Here is a 20,217-nt window from a genome sequence, read left to right as displayed (position 1 = left end):
TTATGGATTGAATATTGATCATTGAGTTAAATGAATTGAAAAATGATTACTTGAGCTATATGGGATTGAACAATGATCACTAAATTTTTGGAGAACATTGAGTAAATGAACAATTTGCATGATTTATGAAAGATTGGAGTAAACTATCTTTAGCTTAGGTTTATTTGGTTTAGTATCGACTTCCTTGTTTTTCAACATGTTTAATGAACTATGTGTTTACGAAATGTCAATTTCACTATAAAAATGAGACTCGTTATGACAACTCTATTTTATGAGGTATTTGAAAAAGAAGTATGTTTATCTTAAGATCATGTTTATGTTAATGGTGTAATTTTGTGGAAAACTCTCCCCCTTGGCTTGTCCGCTTCTTGTATTCATGCATAGAATCTTTATGACTCACACATTATTTTTTCTATATATTTTTGTTGTATATCAATGATAGCTAGTCAGCCACTTGAGTCATGGAGACGTGATCCATTATTCCTTCTTAATAGGTGGTATAACAGCCTTCTTGAAGCCTATAGAGTCAGGTCATGCACTGCTTGATGAGTTAGTCTTTATTTATTAATTATGTTATTGACAATGTTGGGTATTGTTGTGATGATGTAGCCATGTTATTGCATTATACTTCATACTGATATTATATATGCTTATTTATATATGAATTGAACATGATGGCTTGAGAGCCGATGTGAGCACCACAAGGTGTATATGAATGTTATATGCATGGGTACATGGACCCACATTAGATTATAAAGTATATGATTTTGGAAACGTTCATGAGCATGTTAATGGTGAAATGCATAATGGTGCAATTTATGCATGTGTTTGCATGATGATTGATATATGATGAATTATGGTTATGTATAATGGCATTAGGCTTGCTTGGGTCTAGTGGGTTATACTTGTCTAGGTCCTTGCACCAGTCACGATCCCTCCATAAAATGGGATGTGACAATGAACAAATGACAAGAATATCCAAGAAAGGGTAAATTAGATTTCAAAAATATAAAAATCAATTGGATATAATCGACTATAGTGAAGCTATAGTCAATCCTCCATCATAAAAATGGCTTTTAAGGAATGCATATGATGTTTCAGATGACTATAGGGAAGTGATAGTTGATCTTATTCTAGAAAATCACTTTTACAAATGTGAAAAAAGGTTTCTTTTAAAGATCTAAAGAAAATAACAATTTTGATCAAATCTAAGTAATTGAAGATAAACTAAGATTACTTTTAAAATGCTCAAAAATGTTTTCCAAATGTAAATCAAGTAAAAACAAATTGAGAAGAATAGTTTGCAATCATGTAAGAAGAAAAGTCTAATATATCGAGGGCTTAACTGCCCTTGCTTACCAAATTTCTTTGTCCTGTTAGTCGTTGAGACCTTCAAGAACACAAAGTGTACAATTTCAAATTCCAAAGGCTTCCACCTGTTATCAATGTATGATTTCTGCTGACTTTGAGTGGTCAACATCCTCTCTTAAATTATATGAACACCTCGTTTAGCTTATTGGACCATTTTTTATCCCAAAGGTTTTCTCTCATCAATTTCAAGCTAGCCAATCGGTGATCTACACTTTCACCCATATAACGCTTCAAGCGGGGCCATCCCAATTATGGCTTGATAACTATTACTATAAGCAAATTTGGCTAGAGGTAGATAATAATTCCATAAGACACTAAAGTCCAGTATGATGGCTCTCAACATATCTACAGTGTCTGTATTGTTCTCTCGATTTGTCTATTGGTTTGTGGATCATAAGCTATACTAAAATCCAACCTTGTACCTAAGACCTCTTGCAATTTTCTCCAGAAGTGGTTTGTAAATGGGGACCCCGATTAGACACAATGGTTATTGGTATACCATGGAGTCGTTTCTCATTAACATAGATTTGGGCCTATTGGGCTGCCTCATACTTAGGCTTGACCGGAAAGAAGTGTGTCGACTTAGTCAACTGGTCTACTATTACCCATATAAAGTTGTAACCTCTTACGCTCATGGACAACTCGTCACGAAGTCCATGGTTATGTGTGCCTATTTCCACTCGGGTATCGATAACAGCTATAATAACCCTGAAGGTCACTAATGCTTTGCCTTAATTTGTTGGCACAACAAGCATTTCAACACATATCTTGCAACTTAGACATCTCAAAAGTGAACATTAGAGAGAATAAAAGCACTCATACAACTAAATCATACATGATTGTAACTTCAAGAATTCATGAAATTAAAACAATTAAGCTTGCAATCATATAAGAACAAATGTATGTGAGTTACTCATTTCAAGACCTTGTCAATGATCACTCTAGTAGTGCAAACACAAAATTAAATTATTTTGTCATAATCAAAACTATACTCATTTTCACGCTAACAAATATTTATGTTGCACCATTATGCCTTCGATGATAAAATAAGAATGCACCATATACCAAGATGTTAAATTTACATATTGACACTATTATACCTTCATGTATAATACGAATGTCACATGCCCACCTATCACATGGACTTTGATGGTATTCATATATTGTCATCATTATACCTTAATGTATAATAACAATGCCACATGTCCATGCCTTGTGTCTTCCATCACATGGACCTTCATCATCAATTTATTATTGAAAGCTTACTTAAGGATATCACACACTTTCTTTTGACACAAGAAGAAAATTTTGGTTGCGAAAGTCTAGATTTTTATACTTAGTTTTCAAAAGAATTTTTAAATACTAATTCACCCTTCTCTTGGTATATTACTTATTGAGACTTCTGCACTAACAATATCTGAGATTAATTTCACTGATTGACATTAAGTTTAAGATAACATGTAATTTTTGTCAAATCAAAACATAATGTAACTCAAGGCTAACAATCTCCCCCTTTTTTATATGACAAAAACACGAGCATACTGATTTGAAATTTCTTGAAACCTCCTCGCTAACGTAGTCAAACTTTTCCAACCTTTTACTTCCTTAGCAAAATTCACCTTCTATAAGTATCTTTACTTTAAACATTGTAAAAAAATAAGAGGAAGTGCTTAACCCTTAAAACGGCATAACACAAAGGTTATACCTTAACCTTCAAAAGGTAGTGTTTAGAGGTTGTGCTTGAACCTTGAAAAGCCAATGGTTATGCTTGATCCGCTACATCCTTCCTCAACCCTTACCACCAGTATGCAAATCTAAAAATCATGATACATCTTGGTGGCTCTCGGATGTATGACATAAGCAGTAATGTGTGCCTCATGATCTCTTTTCTCAGTCCATCCAAATTTAGCACATTAATTTGGGATCTATGCCTCAATAATCCATCTGATCCATAATCAAATTCAGAAACTAAATTTCCCACACTTCTTAATAATATCCTAGTGAATTCATCTTTGAATTGGGCATCTCGAATCCAATCCATCAACATTGGCGAAACTCTAAATGTGCCAATAGAACATTAGATCTACCAACTTCAAATTTAACTCTCATGTTACCCAATTCTTGGAATTTTCACATTATTGACTTTCTTGGCACTACAATATGCGCTATACTACCCAAGGATTTTTTGCTCAAGGCATCCACCACAATATTTGCCTTGTCTAGATGTTAAATGTAACACCCTCTACTTTGATATGGTGGCTAATAAAGCTTATTGGATACCAATTGAGGTTAATTAAAGTGTTTAAGAGTGCTGAAGGGTGAAAGAAATATTTTAGAATAAAATATTTTGTATGCGATAAAATAATAATAAAATAATAATATCTTATTGAGGTCAAAGTTATGGATTTAAAAGGTGCTATAAAGCTAAATCGGGGCACAGTAAGATGTTTTGGAGTCCTAGAAGGCTAGAGGAAAATTTTGGAATAAAAGAATAATTATTGGATAAAATAATATTAAAATAATACTGATGTCAAATTGGTTATATTACACGAAGAATGTGTGATTTGTACAATTGTCTAAGTGAGGGAGTGGAGGTAAGAAAAATTTCAAAGAAAGGAAGCTTTAGTAGGGCTCGCTTGCCTTCATTAAATTAAGTGAGAAAGTATATATTTAAATATTACAGTGACACCTTGATGGAGCATGAATTTGACATTTTATTTGAACAAGTGCAAAGGAAAAAAATAAAAGAGAATTGAAATTAAAGGAATGATGGTAAGACCTAATTGAAAAGAATAAGATGTTGAAAGGTGGAATTGCCAATAATGGAAAGTTAAAGGGTGAAGTTATAATTATCAAAAGTTTGAAGGACCAAATGTAAAGGATGAGAAGTTTGGAGGGTCAAATGATAAATAAGAAAAAGTTAAAGGACCTATGTGCAATTTCACAATTTTAAGTTAAGAGAATATTTGATGTATATATTTATGTTTTGGAAAGCAAGATGAAATTCAAGTAGGATGCAAGTAAAATGTAATGCGAGTGAGATTGCTTAGCTTAATGGAATTTGCATGTGAAGTTACTATTGCATGCAAATGATTGCATGTAAAAAGGATAAAGCTTAATGAGGGACATGTGGGACCCTTACCATATGAAAGATGAGAAAGAGAAAAAGAACAAAGAGTATTTAATTGAAAGAAAACCATGGTTTAGCCAAGATAGCCCATGGTAAACAAAGTAAGATTGGTAATGTGACTTGAAAAGAAAAAGGTACAATCATAACATTTGATGGAAAGAAAATAAAATAAAAAAACTTTAGTTGATGGAGGAACTTGGGAGAATCCGCCCATACAAGTGAAAAAGTATGATTTCAAGGCTTTTTGCCTTGTGATATCTACCCACATAGAAGAAAAAGAAAGAATAAATTAGTTGCATGAAATCCTATTGGTTTTGAGGGAGGCCAAATAGGATTCAAGAGTGGAAAAATGCATGAAGCCTTATTGGTTCATGAGATGGCAAAGGCTATTGTCAAAGGAAATGTGCATGAAATATTATTGGGTGATAAGGTGGCATTAAAAGGAAATGAAAATGAAAATGAAAGGCATGGAAATGCATGTGAAGTGAAATGCAAATGAAATAAACTAAAAGTGAAGACCATGTGGACCAATGCATGGGCAAGGCAATCTAACCAAAGGATAAAGAAGTGGATAAGAAATTAAAAAAAATGCCAAAAAGCTACCCAGCTTTGGGCAATCGGCCCATGAAAGAAATGGAAAGGAAATGGAAACTTTTACAAGGCCATTTCAAGCCTATTTCTTGTTATGTCCGTCGATATAAAAAAGAGAGCAAACAAAGTGTGTTTGCCTTGAGAGATTCACCCCATTTAGAAGAGAAATGAAGAGAAAATAGCTTTGTGAGGCTTCCACTCGAGACAAGAGAAAGAGTTGAGGGAGAGGGAAAATTGAGTGAGGGCTCGATTTTGTGAGATTTTAGAGCACTTGTGAGCTCTTTCTCTCTATTTTCCTATAATCAAGCTTCATTGCTCTTAGAAATTCATCCTTTATTGAGAGATATGGGTTAGAATTCATGGTAGCTAAGAAATATCAAGAGCAAAAGAATATGGATGATCCACGGGTTCAACCAAGTTATGGTAAGTGGAACTTTGAGTTTTGGTTATAGATTTCTTAAGAAAATGAGTTGGTAATTGTGGGAAAATGTTTGTGGTAGCAAAGATCTACAAAGTTTGAAGGAGAATAGTTGCATGCATGTTACCAAACCATTGCTAAATGGTGAAAATTAAGGTATAAAGAAAAGGGCTTTGGATGAATATTGAAGTGTGTGAAAGATCCAAGCCATTCTAAAGGTAAGCATGCAAAGTAAATTGATTGTGCTACCTTGGGTATGGTTAGGAAGAATGCTTATACTAGTTATGAGATTTGATGTTGTGTGAATGTAATGTTTTGAAGAAAATAAAGGATAGCAAATTATGCATATAAGGACTTGAGAATTCTTGGTAAAGTTGCTACCTATATATATATGTGTGTGCAAAAGATTAATTGTGAAGGAATGATGATTATAGCATGAATTGAACCATTTGGTTAATGGTTAAATCTTGAATGAGAAAAAGGAATAAAAAAAAGGATATAAAAGCATAAAGTTAAGTGTGGGCACCACGTGTGGTGTAGAATAAATTGTAAAGTTGCTAAGTATTTTGAATTTAATTGCTAGCAGGAAATTGACAAGTAAAGGATAGTTGCCGTGCATATAAATCGAGAAGGATAACAGTTAAATGACAAGTGATATTGATCGATTAAGAGCACAAAGAGTTTAAATTGGTGAAGTAATATCTCGCCAAGAAAGGTTAGTAAGGGGTGTCTGTTTCAAAAGATTCCATACTATATAATGTTATATGTATAGTAACTTGTCAATGATTTATTCAATGTCATTGTGGAAAGCGTGAGTTGCTAGAAAACGATAGATGGTTTAAATACCAATTCGTTAAAAGATTTATGCACTATTATTGTTGAAAGCATGAACTGGAAGAAATGATAGGCGATTGTGAATGCCATGATTTTTTAATTAGCTTTATATATAATATATAAACTATATATGTAAAGGGTTTTAGAAATCGGAGAACAAGCTCTGTACCATGGTTTATGTTAAAATGTGCCTTACTTGTTTTTGTGATGTGCATTCATGAATAAGCTTTATGTTCACCATGCTTTGATTTAATATTTAAACCTCATGCAAAGGATTTGCATCATGAATTCTTACAAACAGATGTATATTGTTGCCGTGATTTGTATTTTGGAAATGGATTTAAAATAAGCTTTTGAAAACCCAATTTGGTTATAAATGGTATTATCAAATCGAGAGATTTGAGAGGAAGCCGAATGTCACATCGAAATAGTGTGATCCTTGTGCACAAGTAAGCTCTAACTAGAGAACCTTTGGGTAGCCGACGGGCTGTTTGACGTGGCTAGGCCACAGTCTGTGATATATATGTGGCAAGGCCATAGGTTGATATACGTGGTTAGGCCATGAGTTGATATATGTGGTTTCAACCACATGATTTCTTCGATGTCGGCCAACATCGTCGAGACTACCATGCTATGGGAATCCGGTGGAAGGGGGCCTCCCGGATGTTATTACGTGGAAGAGGGTCCACGAGTTGATTATCTATGAGTACCTACTCGAGAATGATATCTCTTTAGGTTTTCAAATGCGTATTCTTTCGTATGGTGAGAAATAGTAGTTTTTCTACAGCTCCCTTATTTAGACTATGGTTTTGTGTTTAATACCTCGAGTGTGAGTTTGTTTACATGCTTGTGTATAAGCATCGACATTGCTTAATTTTACGGGAGCGTGCGCATTTATGTTAGTTCAATTTTAAGTAAAGGATATCAAATGACTTCGACGGTAGAAATCTTTTAATTGCACCAGCTTTAATATATTACCTAAAATGGTTACTTTGCATCACAATTCTTTGGTATATATGCAAGGCACAAATGTTCCATTTGATTTTAAATGGTTTATATATTCATATGCTTTTAATATTCAAATTTTCTATCCCCAGCTTGTTTCCAATCTTCGCATAGCTCACTGAGTTGATGATCACTGAGTCTATGAGACTCACGCTAACATTCTCATTTTGTAGAGAAGTGATCAACTAGCATGCTTTTCATTGGCATATTATGGTCCACTGCGATGTAGGTAAAGGCATCTCTCAGTACCTATTTCAAGTCGCTCCACTATTAGAGGTCGGGTCATTTATATATATTTTGTTTCAAAAATAAACAATTGTGTACATTGTAAACATATATTTATATGATGATAAAACATAATGTATTGAAAGAATATTTGCCATTAAATGAAATTTTGATGGTTATAAGATTTTCGAGACACATGTTATGGTTTGTTAGATGGATAATTGTGGAGGCTTGCTTGGGACTTGGCGAGCTTGCTTGTGAGACTCGAGAGCTGGTAACGATTGAGGACAAGGGTCGTTACATTAAAGTATCATGTAATAATAGTCTTTCAATAGTTTCATCTATTTACATTGTCTTAAATTCAAATCCGTTTGCTGAAATATATACTTTAAACTTTAATCATTGGTATATATTTCACAAGTCTCTTCGTAAAGATAATGTCTCCATATTTTTAAGGCTGATGCAATAACTCTACTGTGTTGCATTAACACACATCCCAATCTAATCCTTAACACATCACAATAAATAGTATAGCCTCTGGACCCACACATAGGCTTAATATTGACATGATCATGAGACAAGCTTTTAATGTTAAGAAACTATTCTCACAGACCTTCGATCACTCAAATCTAACCCTTTTCTACATTAACCTCATTAATGAGGAAGCTATCTTAGAAAAATCCTTTATAAACTGCCTATAATATCTGGCCATTCCTAGATAACATTGAATTTTAGTGACATTCATGGGCCTTGGCCAATTTTCCACTACCTCAATCTTGCAAGGATCTAATTTTACTCCTGTTTCTGAGATGACATGTCCTAGAAAGCTAACTTCGCTAAGCCAAAACTCACATTTTTCAAACTTGGCATATAGCCAATGCTCTCTAAGTGTCTACAGCACGATTCTCAAGTGCTGCACATGTAACACCCCCAATTTTTCAATATAAATTATAGAGGATGAACTTGAATTTTCCAATAGATTTAAGGACTTCAATTATAGATTTAATATGTTGAGAATGTGGAAGCATGTCTAATGATATTTAGGCAAATTTTTGTGAATATATTCGGTAAATCTTGAAGTTTGATACTTTGATCAATGTTTGATCATATAATTGAGTACATGAATGAAGGATTCTAAGTAATATGAATAATTTGAAGTGTTTTAATGGGTGAAAACTGACTTGGAGGCTTTAGGATTGAGTTTGGAGACTTAAAGATGTAAAATGATTAATCTTAGCATGATCTATTGGTTGATATTCTACATACATTGATAGATGCAAGATAAAAGGCTTGGGAAGACGTGCTGGATCAACATCTATTGATAGATTCTCTTAACTATCGATAGATGATCACCTGAGAACCTTGCAAAGCAAAGAGGAATCTATCGATAGATGCCTTCCAAATTAAGGTCAATGTCCAAAATTTTTGGAGGGATCTATCGATAGATGCCTTCCAACTATCAATACACCCCATAAACACAAAAATAAAAAGGGTTCAAGGTGTCATTTGCCTTGAGATAAAAGAGGAAAACCCTTTCTCTCTCTAAACCTCGAAACTCTAACCTCTCAAATTGATTTTTTGGAGCTTAGGGAATGCTTATGGAGGTAAAAATATGCCTTTTATCAATTGATTTTCAATATAATTAGTTAATAACTTAGAAATGATTTAGTCCAACTTTGGTTAGATTTTCTCCCTTGAGTTTGTTAGGGATTTAAAGCTTAGATTTGTGCAACCTAGCTACTAAGGTAAGGATTTGGCTCATTGTTGAAGGGTTTGAGCATATTTATTGAATTGGTTATTTTGAAAAGCTAGATATTTTTGAAAGTTAAGAAATAAATATTATTTTGATGTTTTGATGTGTTTAAAGGAAAAATTGAGTTTATTGATGCATTTGTGAGCTAGAGGAATTGGTTAGAGGCTGGAAGTTAGAGCTTGGTTGCGGGAGTGCTCTGATTGTCACTATGAGTGGGTTATTTTGAAATTGCATGTGATGCATGAAGCATTGAAAAATGTGTTGCCATGGTACTAGAATAGAAATTTTATGCACATAATTGCCTAGATGAACATGCCTAGGCTAGAGAACAATATATAAGTGTGTGTGTGTGTGTGTGTGTGTGTGCATTGATGCAATGTGTATGGTGTGTGCTAATGCAAGCCACATAGTGACCTATGTTGTTTGAGCCTTAACTAGGAGGTCTAATGATTATGATAAGCCTTACAAAGGATTGTGGAAAAGATTGATGCCTTGAAGAGTTAAGGGCTTTTAGATGAGATATTGAACTAGAGGTGTTTGGAGTCCATAGAAGTAATCCTTGGTATGTATTGTGGTATATGAGATTGATGGGTTCGGCTATGGACAACATGCTAAAAAAATGCAACGGAAAGAAAATTAAAACTTTATAACTAAACAATCAAAACATATCTCCACCCATGGATCATCTTGGTGATATTTAACACATAAAAGCAAAAAATAAATTATTATTCAGAAAGTTACCCTATTAAGTAATTTTGTAATCACATTAGCACTCTCCGAAACAATCCCGTGAACACCACAAGGAGCAAAAACCTTAGTCAATCAAGTGTTTGGCCTCCAACAATAGTACACACGATTGCACTTAAACCTTCAACAAAGGAAAGAGTTTTTAACTATACTTCATGCAAGCAAAGAGGAGAACAATTGTCATTGTAAAGCCTGACCTTATAAAATACTATTCATGACATACATGTGATGATAGCATGATTGCATGCTAGGAAAGTCCCGAAAAAAATTTACAAAAGTCGGTATTGTACCTAGAAGTACAACAAAGTTTATTTAATCCTCGAACTAGATCAAATAGGAATTTTAAGGTGAGATTAAAAGTTTCACAGTTCATGGATGACTTAAAATGGTAATTTGGAGTTTGAAGATCAATTTGGAGTCAAATCGAAATTTTCACTAATCAAGGGCAAAATGGTCATTTCCCACCTGGAGACGAAATGAGAATTTTAAAAAAGATTTTTTTGACCCCATTTGACTTATTGGAGTATGATTTGAGGTTTATAAGTGAAAAATTTTAATTTCGGTATAATTTGGAGTAAAAGAGTAAAATGGTAATTTTGCCACCTCAGGGGCAAAATTGTAATTTTCCACCACCAGGATATTTTTCCAGCACATGGTCTTTCTTTATCTTCATTTTTGACCCTTGACTAATCATGTGGTGGAGATAAAATGTTTAAATTTTTAAAATTTAAAAAACGGACCAATGACATGATGCCACGTGTCATGCCTTTATTAATTTATTATTTTCCTTTTTAAAAGGCACAAAAATCAGCTCATCTTCCACCCCATGGCCGGCCAAACCAGCAAGAAGAGACAGAAAACAAAAACAAAACCCTAGAGAGAGAAAATCAAAGAAAAAGTGTGAATTTTCAAGGAAATTAAGTGAAAAAGGTGAGATTTTTCTATTAAGCTTGAGTTTTCTTATTCCCAAGCATTTCTCTTTATTTTCCATGATTAAATTACATGTTTTCATGATGAATTCAATTCTGAAAAAATGGGTTAGGAGAGAGAAAGTTGTTGGATTTATTTGATTTTAATTTATGTTAGAGTTTTTAGTTAGTTTAGCATATTTAGAAACAAAACAACAAGAAAAGAATTTATTTTCTCCCCCAACCATTAATGGCTGAATTTACCATGTAGTGAGTGAGGATGAGTTTGATTTTATTCTAGGAGAATTGGTTAAGGAATAATGAATTATGAGCCTAGGAAAATAATGGGAAATTTCGAAGCAAAAATATGAATTTTTACCCACTAGGGGTATTTTCGTAATTTACTATCGAGACTGATAATTTGCACCACACTGAGGGACATTAAGTTAATTTGGGTGCAATTGAGGTATAGAAACCGAAAAGAATGAAATTGGAGTTTAAACGGACGCGTTAGGAATTTAATCGGGTGATAAGACGAATTAGGCCAATACTGAGTTTAGATAGTTACCAGTGCATTTTTGCATTCCATATCATGCATTGGTAGTCAAAATTAGCTTAATTTTGATTTAGTACCAACTTGGTGAAATTCTCGATTTTGTACTGTGTCAAGGTGGTGGGTCCTCCGATAAAGGCAAGAAAATTTCATTTGAGGACCAGTAGACAGAGTGCTTCGAAAGTCTGCATTCTAGACATTGTGAGTAAACTTGCTGTCATTTTAATTATCTAGGGTGGTTTTTAGATGCTTTCATGAATTCTATCGAAAAAGGAATTTAAAAAGGTAAATTTTCATGTTTTATGAATAAATGAGTTTCCATGAAATTAATTTATAAATTGTTTTGGAATTAATAATGATTTTGAAAAATAGAGTATACGGAGATTGTTAATTGTGACAATTTGATTGTTTAAATTGACTGGCTTATGATAAATCGAGCATGCTTGGCTAGTTGGCAATTGTATTGAAATGCGAATTGTTTGGTTGCCTTGAAAAACTGCGAATTACAAAAATGCCATATCATGTTATTGAGTTTTATTATATGGTGGATTATATAATAATTAATCACTGCAGAAGGGAGTTTCTGTGGACCAGCCTTTTAGAGGGGCACGGTAAACCCCATTATATTCTTACCTTGAACGGAGAGGCGCGTAGGGTATCTCCTAGGGTAAAGCTTAGGGTTCACTTCACGGCAAACCACCACGTGAAGGGGAACTCAGCCAACGCCAAGGAATGACTATGTTTTCAAAACAAAAATATGATTTATGTGAAATGTGAATTTTAATAGCCTTGGCGGTCTCGGTAGGATGCCTCGGCCAAGGTGTCCCCGAGAATAGATTTATGGCACAAGCCTAGATTTTTGTGAGATTCATAAGCCTTTTTATGTATTTTGAACGAGATGTGTTCTAATTGTATAACCCAATTTATGATGATTTACTTTATTGTCTCCATGTACTCAACTCTAGATGTTTATGATGATGTCTGTTTACTCATTGGGATTTTATAATCTCACCAACCTCCTTTCCACCCATTTTAGGTTCAGTATAGACTGTAGATAGCTGATCTCATCGAGGACTACAGTGGGATCTGCATTTTCCAAACCGTAGGTTCACAGTCCTCTTTACTTTTGTTTATTCGGGGGCACTCTTGTTATTGTAAATTAAATTAAATATTTTGGCTTACTGTATTTAAGTATGTATAAATTTATTTAGCTTTTACGCTATAAAAATTATTCACGTATAACTCTATAAATATTGTTTTATAAGAAAATAGAATATTTTACTTAATATTTCTTTTATTTTCTTATTATATTCAAATAACCATAATTTCGTTTTAAATGAAGATTTTAGACTTTTAAACTCATTTTGAATATGAATTATGTGTTTTGTACTTGTATATTACGTTTTAGCCAGTTTCGAAATTTTTAAGAAAAATGACCAAAATACCCCTATGAGACGAAAAATTAATATTTTATTTGTTTAAAGTTGGAAACGGCTTAAAATCTTTTAGAATACGATATTTGACAATGGTTGCTCACAAGGGAACAGAGAAACTGATAGTAAAGCCTTGCGGGGTTTCGGGTTGACATCCCGGGCAATAAGTGTCTACCGGGACACCGCGGCGGTTGTCACGGGCTCGAGGAGAGTACCGGGTCGTGACAATTCGATTGGTATCAGAGCCTTTGGTTTTAAAGATCAAAGTTTTTAGTTTTAAAGTTGTTTTAAAAATTTACAATATCAGTGTGGCCCCGGATTAAGTTAAGCTAGGTTAGGTTGAATAAAATGCATGCATCTGCATATAGAACCTAAGGTTACCTAAACTTGCTCGTATTTTTTTTATAGATTACAATGCCTCCTCTACGCGGATGCCCACCTCTCACTAGATCGGTTTGGAGGGGAAGAGGTCGTTCCAACGTCATCAGCCAGATACAGTAGAGGAGGAATCAGGTGCATCTACCATTCGGGCAGCACCTACTGTTGAGCAGACCGATAGTCCTCCACATCCTCCATCTCCTCAGCCACCTACGAGTATTCCTGCCATGCCTACTGAGGCAGCACAAGCATTGGCAGCTTTCTTTGCCGCAATGGCTGGTCAAGCTCAAACTGGTCAAGTTCCACCTGTAGTGCCTCTAGCTACTCCTTTAGTTCCACCACCAGTACAGGATGTATCCATTTCCAAGAAGCTGAAGGAGGCTAGGCAATTGGGTTGTGTATCTTTCACGGGTGAGTTGGATGCCACTGTGGCCAAGGACTGGATTAATCAAGTTTCAGAGACTCTCTCTGATATGGGATTGGACGACGACATGAAGCTGATGGTGGCTATGAGATTATTGGAGAAGAGGGCTTGTACTTGGTGGAATTCGGTGAAGTCCCGTTCCGCTACTCCTCAGACATGGTCCGATTTTCTCAGGGAATTCGATGGTCAGTATTTCACTTATTTCCATCAGAAAGAAAAGAAGAGAGAATTTTGAGTTTGAAATAGGGAAATCTAACTGTAGAGGAGTACGAGACTCGTTTTAACGAGTTGATGTTATATGTGCCGAATCTGGTGAAATCTGAGCAAGATCAGGCCAGCTATTTCGAGGAAGGGCTTCGTAATGAGATTAGAAAGCGAATGACAGTGACTGGTAGGGAGCCACATAAGGAGGTGGTACAAATGGCTTTACGGGCTGAGAAGCTCGCGAATGAGAATAGGAGGATTCGGATTGAGTTTGCAAAAAAGAGGAATCCTAGTATGTCTTCTAGTCAGCCAGTAAAAAGAGGCAAGGATTCAGCGACTTCAGGGAGCACTACTTCTGTTTCTGTGACATCTCCTCGACCTCCATTTCCACCATCACAACAGAGACCTTCGAGGTTTAGCAGATCTGCTATGACTGGTTCTGGGAAGAGTTCCGGAGGTTTTGACAAATGCAGAAATTGTGGGAATTATCATAGTGGGCTATGTAGAGGGTTAACAAGATGTTTCCAATGTGGACAGACGGGTCACATTAAGAGTAATTGCCCATAGTTAGGATGAGGCACTATAGCTACATCATCTCCACCAGCTCGCACTGATATGCAAAGGAGAGATTCTTCTAGGTTACCACCGAGACAGGGAGTAGCCATACGATCTGGTGTGGAGAGTAATACCCCATCACATCCACCTTCGAAACCACAGACTCGTACCGCGACAAGAGTTTTTGCTGTGATAGAAGATGAGGCACGGGTCCGACCTAGAGCAGTGACAGGTACTATGTCTTTATTTGATAAAGATGCTTATGTTTTGATAGATTCTGGCTCAGATAGATCTTATGTGAGTACGACATTTGTATTAATTGCTGATAGAAACCTGTCACCATTAGAGGGAGAAATTGTAGTGCATACCCCTCTAGGAGAACAGTTGATTAGAAATACTTGTTATAGAGACTGTGGGGTAAGGGTAGGTGAGGAAGAATTTAGGGGTAACTTAATTCCTCTAGAGATCTTGGATTTTGATTTAATATTGGGTATGGACTGGTTAATTGCACATCGAGCGAACGTGGATTGTTTCCAAAAAGAAGTTGTTCTTCGAAATTCAGAGGGAGCAAAGATTGTGTTTGTAGGGGAACGTCGAGTATTACCATCTTGTGTAATCTCAGCCATCAAAGCTTCGAAATTAGTGCAAAAAGGGTATCCGACTTATTTGGCATACGTGATCGATACTTCAAAGGGGGAACCTAAGTTAGAGGATGTCCTAATAGTAAGTGAGTTTCCTGATGTATTTCCTGATGATGTACCGGGACTACCTCCTGATCGAGAGCTTGAGTTCCCTATTGATTTACTTTCGGGTACCGCACCTATTTCTATTCCTCCATATATAATGGCTCCAGCAGAGTTGAAGGAACTGAAAGTCCAGTTGCAAGATTTGGTGGATAAAGGTTTCATTTGCTCTAGCATTTCTCCTTGGGGAGCACCAGTCCTATTTGTAAAGAAGAAGGATGGCACTATTCGATTGTGTATCGATTACCGTCAGTTGAATCGAATGACCATCAAGAATAAATACCCTTTACCCCGGATAGATGATCTTTTTGATCAATTACGAGGTGCTATGGTATTTTCTAAGATTGATTTGAGATCTGGGTACTATCAGTTGAGGATTAAGGAGCAGGATATACCCAGACTGCCTTCAGGACACGTTATGGGCATTATGAGTTTCTGGTGATGCCGTTTGGTTTGACTAATGCCCCGGCAATTTTTATGGATCTTATGAACAGGGTGTTCCATCCATACTTGGATAAGTTTGTGATAGTATTCATCGATGACATCCTGGTTTATTCGAAGAATGATGATGAACATGCTGCCCATTTGCACATTGTGTTGCAAACTTTGCGCGAAAGACAACTCTATGCCAAGTTCTCTAAATGTGAATTCTGGTTGAAGGAAGTGGTTTTCTTGGGACATGTGGTATCCGGAGATGGAATTTATGTCGATCCTAAGAAGATAGAGGCAATCTTACAATGGGAGCAACCAAGAACGGTTACAGAGATTCGTAGTTTTCTTGGCTTAGCCGGTTATTATAGGAGATTTGTTCAGGGATTTTCTGTGATAGCAGCTCCTCTGACTCATTTGACTCGTAAAGGAGTTAAGTTTGAGTGGGATGATGTTTGTGAGAATCGATTTCAGGAGCTAAAGAACCGATTAACCTCCGCTCCTGTTTTAACACTTCCTGTTAGTGGAAAAGAATTTGTGGTATATAGCGATGCATCTAAGTTGGGATTAGGGTGTGTGTTGATGTAGGACGAGAAGGTAATAGCTTATGCTTCCCGACAGTTGAAGAAGCACGAGACGAATTACCCTACTCACGACTTGGAGTTAGCAGCAGTAGTCTTTGCATTGAAGATTTGGAGACATTATTTATATGGTGAGCGTTGCCGAAATTTTACTGATCATAAGAGTTTGAAGTATTTGCTCACCCAGAAAGAGCTTAACTTGAGACAGAGACGATGGTTGGAGTTGATTAAGGATTATGACTTAGTGATTGATTATCATCCGGGAAAAGCAAATGTTGTAGCGGATGCCTTAAGTCGTAAATCCTCATCGTCGTTAGTAACACTTCAGAGTTCTTATTTTTCGATGTTACTTGAGATGAAATCTCTAGGGATCCAGTTGAATAATGGTGAGGATGGAACCCTACTTGCTAGTTTCGTCGTGAGACCTTCATTGTTGAATCAGATCAGAGAATTGCAGAAATCTGATGATTGGTTGAAACAAGAAGTTCAAAAGCTGCAAGATGGAGAAGCTAGTGAGTTTAGACTCAGTGATGATGGTACTTTGATGCTTAGAGACCGAATTTGTGTCCCTATGGATGATCAGTTGAGACGAGCTATTTTGGAGGAAGCTCATTCTTCTGCCTACGCTTTACATCCCAGAAGCACCAAGATGTATCGGACTATTAAAGAAAGTTATTGGTGGCTGGGTATGAAACGAGACATAGCAGAGTTTGTAGCGAAATGTCTCTCATGGCAACAGATCAAGGCAGAGCATCAAAAACAGTCAGATACTCTTCAGCCTTTACCGATTCCTGAATAGAAGTGGGAACACGTGACTATGGACTTTGTATTGGGTTTACCGTGGACACAAAGTGGGAAGGATGCTATTTGGGTGATTGTGGATGATTGACTAAGTCCGCCCATTTCTTGGCTACCCATAGCACGTATTCTATTGAGAGGCTGGCAAGACTTTATATAGATGAGATTGTGAGATTACACGGAGTCCCAGTTTCTATTGTGTCAGATTGAGACCCTCGATTTACTTCTCGATTTTGGCCGAAATTTCAGGAAGCTCTTGGAACGAAATTGAGATTTAGTACTGCCTTTCATCCACAGACAGATGGTCAATCTGAAAGAACTATTCAGACCTTGGAGGATATGTTACGGGCTTGTGTCATTGACTTTATCGGGAGTTGGGATAGACACTTGCCATTGGTGGAGTTTGCTTATAATAATAGTTTTCAGTCTAGTATTGGGATGGCACCATACGAGGCTTTGTATGGAAGGAAATGCCAAACTCCACTCTGTTGGGAAGAAGTATGTGAGAGGAAATTGGTGGATGTGGAATTGATTGATTTGACAAACAATAAGGTCAAAGTTATCCGAGAGCGATTAAAGACAACTCAAGATAGGCAGAAGAATTATTTGGATAAACGAAGAAAAGATTTGGAGTTTGAAGTCGATGATAAAGTTTTTCTTAAGGTTTCTCCTTGGAAAGGTAATAATTTGAAATTTCCAAGTATTAAATCTTATTTGATTATACTATTGTGATAATTTGTGGTATTTATTGGATGATGAAAGGTGTGATTTGATTCGCGAAGAGGGGAAAGCTCAATCCAAGATAAATTGGACCCTTTCGTATCATTGAAAGGATTGGGCCAGTGGCTTACAGACTTGAATTACCCCTAGAGTTAGATCGGATTCATAATGTCTTCCACGTCTCGATGTTGAAAAAGTATGTTCCCGATCCCTCTCACATTTTAGAGACACCTCCCATTGAGTTGCATGAGGATTTGAAGTTCGAGGTGCAGCTTGTACGTATTCTAGATCCAAAGGATCGACTGCTAAGGAACAAGAGCATTCCAATGGTGAAAGTATTGTGGAAGAATGCTCGAATGGAGGAGATGACGTGGGAAGTCGAGAGCCAGATGAGAAACCAATATCCACATCTTTTCTTCGAATCAGGTAAGTGAAATTGAGGTCAAAATTTTATTTTAAGGGGGGTAGTGCTATAAAGCCCGACCTTATAAAATACTATTCATGACATACATGTGATGATAGCATGATTGCATGCTAGGAGAGTTCCGAAAAAAATTTACAAAAGTCGGTATTGTACCTAGAAGTACAACAAAGTTTATTTAATCCTCGAACTAGATCAAATAGGAATTTTAAGGTGAGATTAAGAGTTTCACAGTTCATGGATGACTTAAAATGGTAATTTGGAGTCAAATCGAAATTTTCACTAACTAGGGGCAAAATCGTCATTTGCCACCTGAGGACAAAATGGGAATTTTAGAAAATATTTTTTTGACCCCATTTGACTTATTGGAGTATAATTTGACATATTGGAGTATGATTTGAGGTTTAGAAATGAAAAATTTTAATTTCGGTATAATTTGGAGTAAAAGGGTAAAATGGTAATTTTGCCACCTCAGGGGCAAAATTGTAATTTTCCACCACCAAGATATTTTTCCAGCACATGGTCTTCCTTTATCTTCATCTTTGACCCTTGACTAATCATGTGGTGGAGATAAAATGTTTAAATTTTTAAAATTTTTAAAACGGACCAATGACATGATGCCACGTGTCATGCCTTTATTAATTTATTATTTTCCTTTTTAAAAGGCACAAAAATCAACTCATCTTCCACCCCATGGCCGGCCAAATCAGCAAGAAGAGAGAGAAAATAAAAACAAAACCCTAGAGAGAGAAAATCCAAAAAAAAGTGTGAATTTTCAAGGAAATTAAGTGAAAAAGGTGAGATTTTTCTATTAAGCTTGAGTTTTCTTATTCCCAAGCATTTCTCTTTATTTTCCATGATTAAATTACATGTTTCATGATGAATTCAATTATGAAAAAATGGGTTAGGAGAGAGAAAGTTGTTGGATTTATTTGATTTTAATTTATGTTAGTGTTTTTAGTTAGCTTAGCATATTTAGAAACAAGACAACAAGAAAAGAATATATTATCTCCCCCAACCATTAATGGCTGAATTTACCATGTAGTGAGTGAGGATGAGTTTGATTTTATTCTAGGAGAATTGGTTAAGGAATAATGAATTATGAGCCTAGGAAAATAATGGGAATTTTCGAAGCAAAAATACGAATTTTTACCCACTAGGGGTATTTTTGTAATTTACTATCGAGACTGATAATTTGCATCACACTGAAGGACATTAAGTTAATTTGGGTGCAATTGAGGTATAGAAACCGAAAGGAATTAAATTAGAGTTTAAACGGACGCGTTAGGAATTTAATTGGGTGATAAGACGAATTAGGCCAATACTGAGTTTAGATAGTTACCAGTGCATTTTTGCATTCCATATCATGCATTGGTAGTCGAAATTAGTTTAATTTTGATTTAGTACCAACTTGGTGAAATTCTCGATTTTGTACTGTGTCAAGGTGGTGGGTCCTCCGATAAAGGCAAGGAAATTGCATCCGAGGACTAGTAGACAGAGTGCTTCTAAAGTCTGCATTCTAGACATTGTGAGTAAACTTACTGTCATTTTAATTATCTAGGGTGGTTTTTAGATGCTTTCATGAATTCTATCGAAAAAGGAATTTAAAAAGGTAAATTTTCATGTTTTATGAATAAATGAGTTTCAATGAAATTAATTTATAAATTGTTTTGGAATTAATAATGATTTTGAAAAATAGAGTACACGGAGATTGTTAATTGTGACAATTTGATTGTTTAAATTGACTAGCTTATGATAAATCGAGCATGATTGGCTAGTTGGCAATTGTATTGAAATGCGAATTGTTTGGTTGCCTTGAAAAACTGCGAATTACAAAATTGCCATATCATGTTATTGAGTTTTATTATATGGTGGATTATATAATAATTAATCACTGTAGTAGGGGGTTTCTGTGGACCAGCCTTTTAGAGGGGCACGGTAAACCCCATTATATTTTTACCTTGAACGGAGAGGCGCGTAGGATATCTCCTGGGGT

The sequence above is a fragment of the Theobroma cacao genome, chromosome 8, assembly GCF_053813885.1.
Source record: "Theobroma cacao isolate CCN51 chromosome 8, ASM5381388v1, whole genome shotgun sequence".
Lineage (NCBI taxonomy): Eukaryota > Viridiplantae > Streptophyta > Magnoliopsida > Malvales > Malvaceae > Theobroma > Theobroma cacao.
This window is presented reverse-complemented; position numbering follows the sequence as displayed.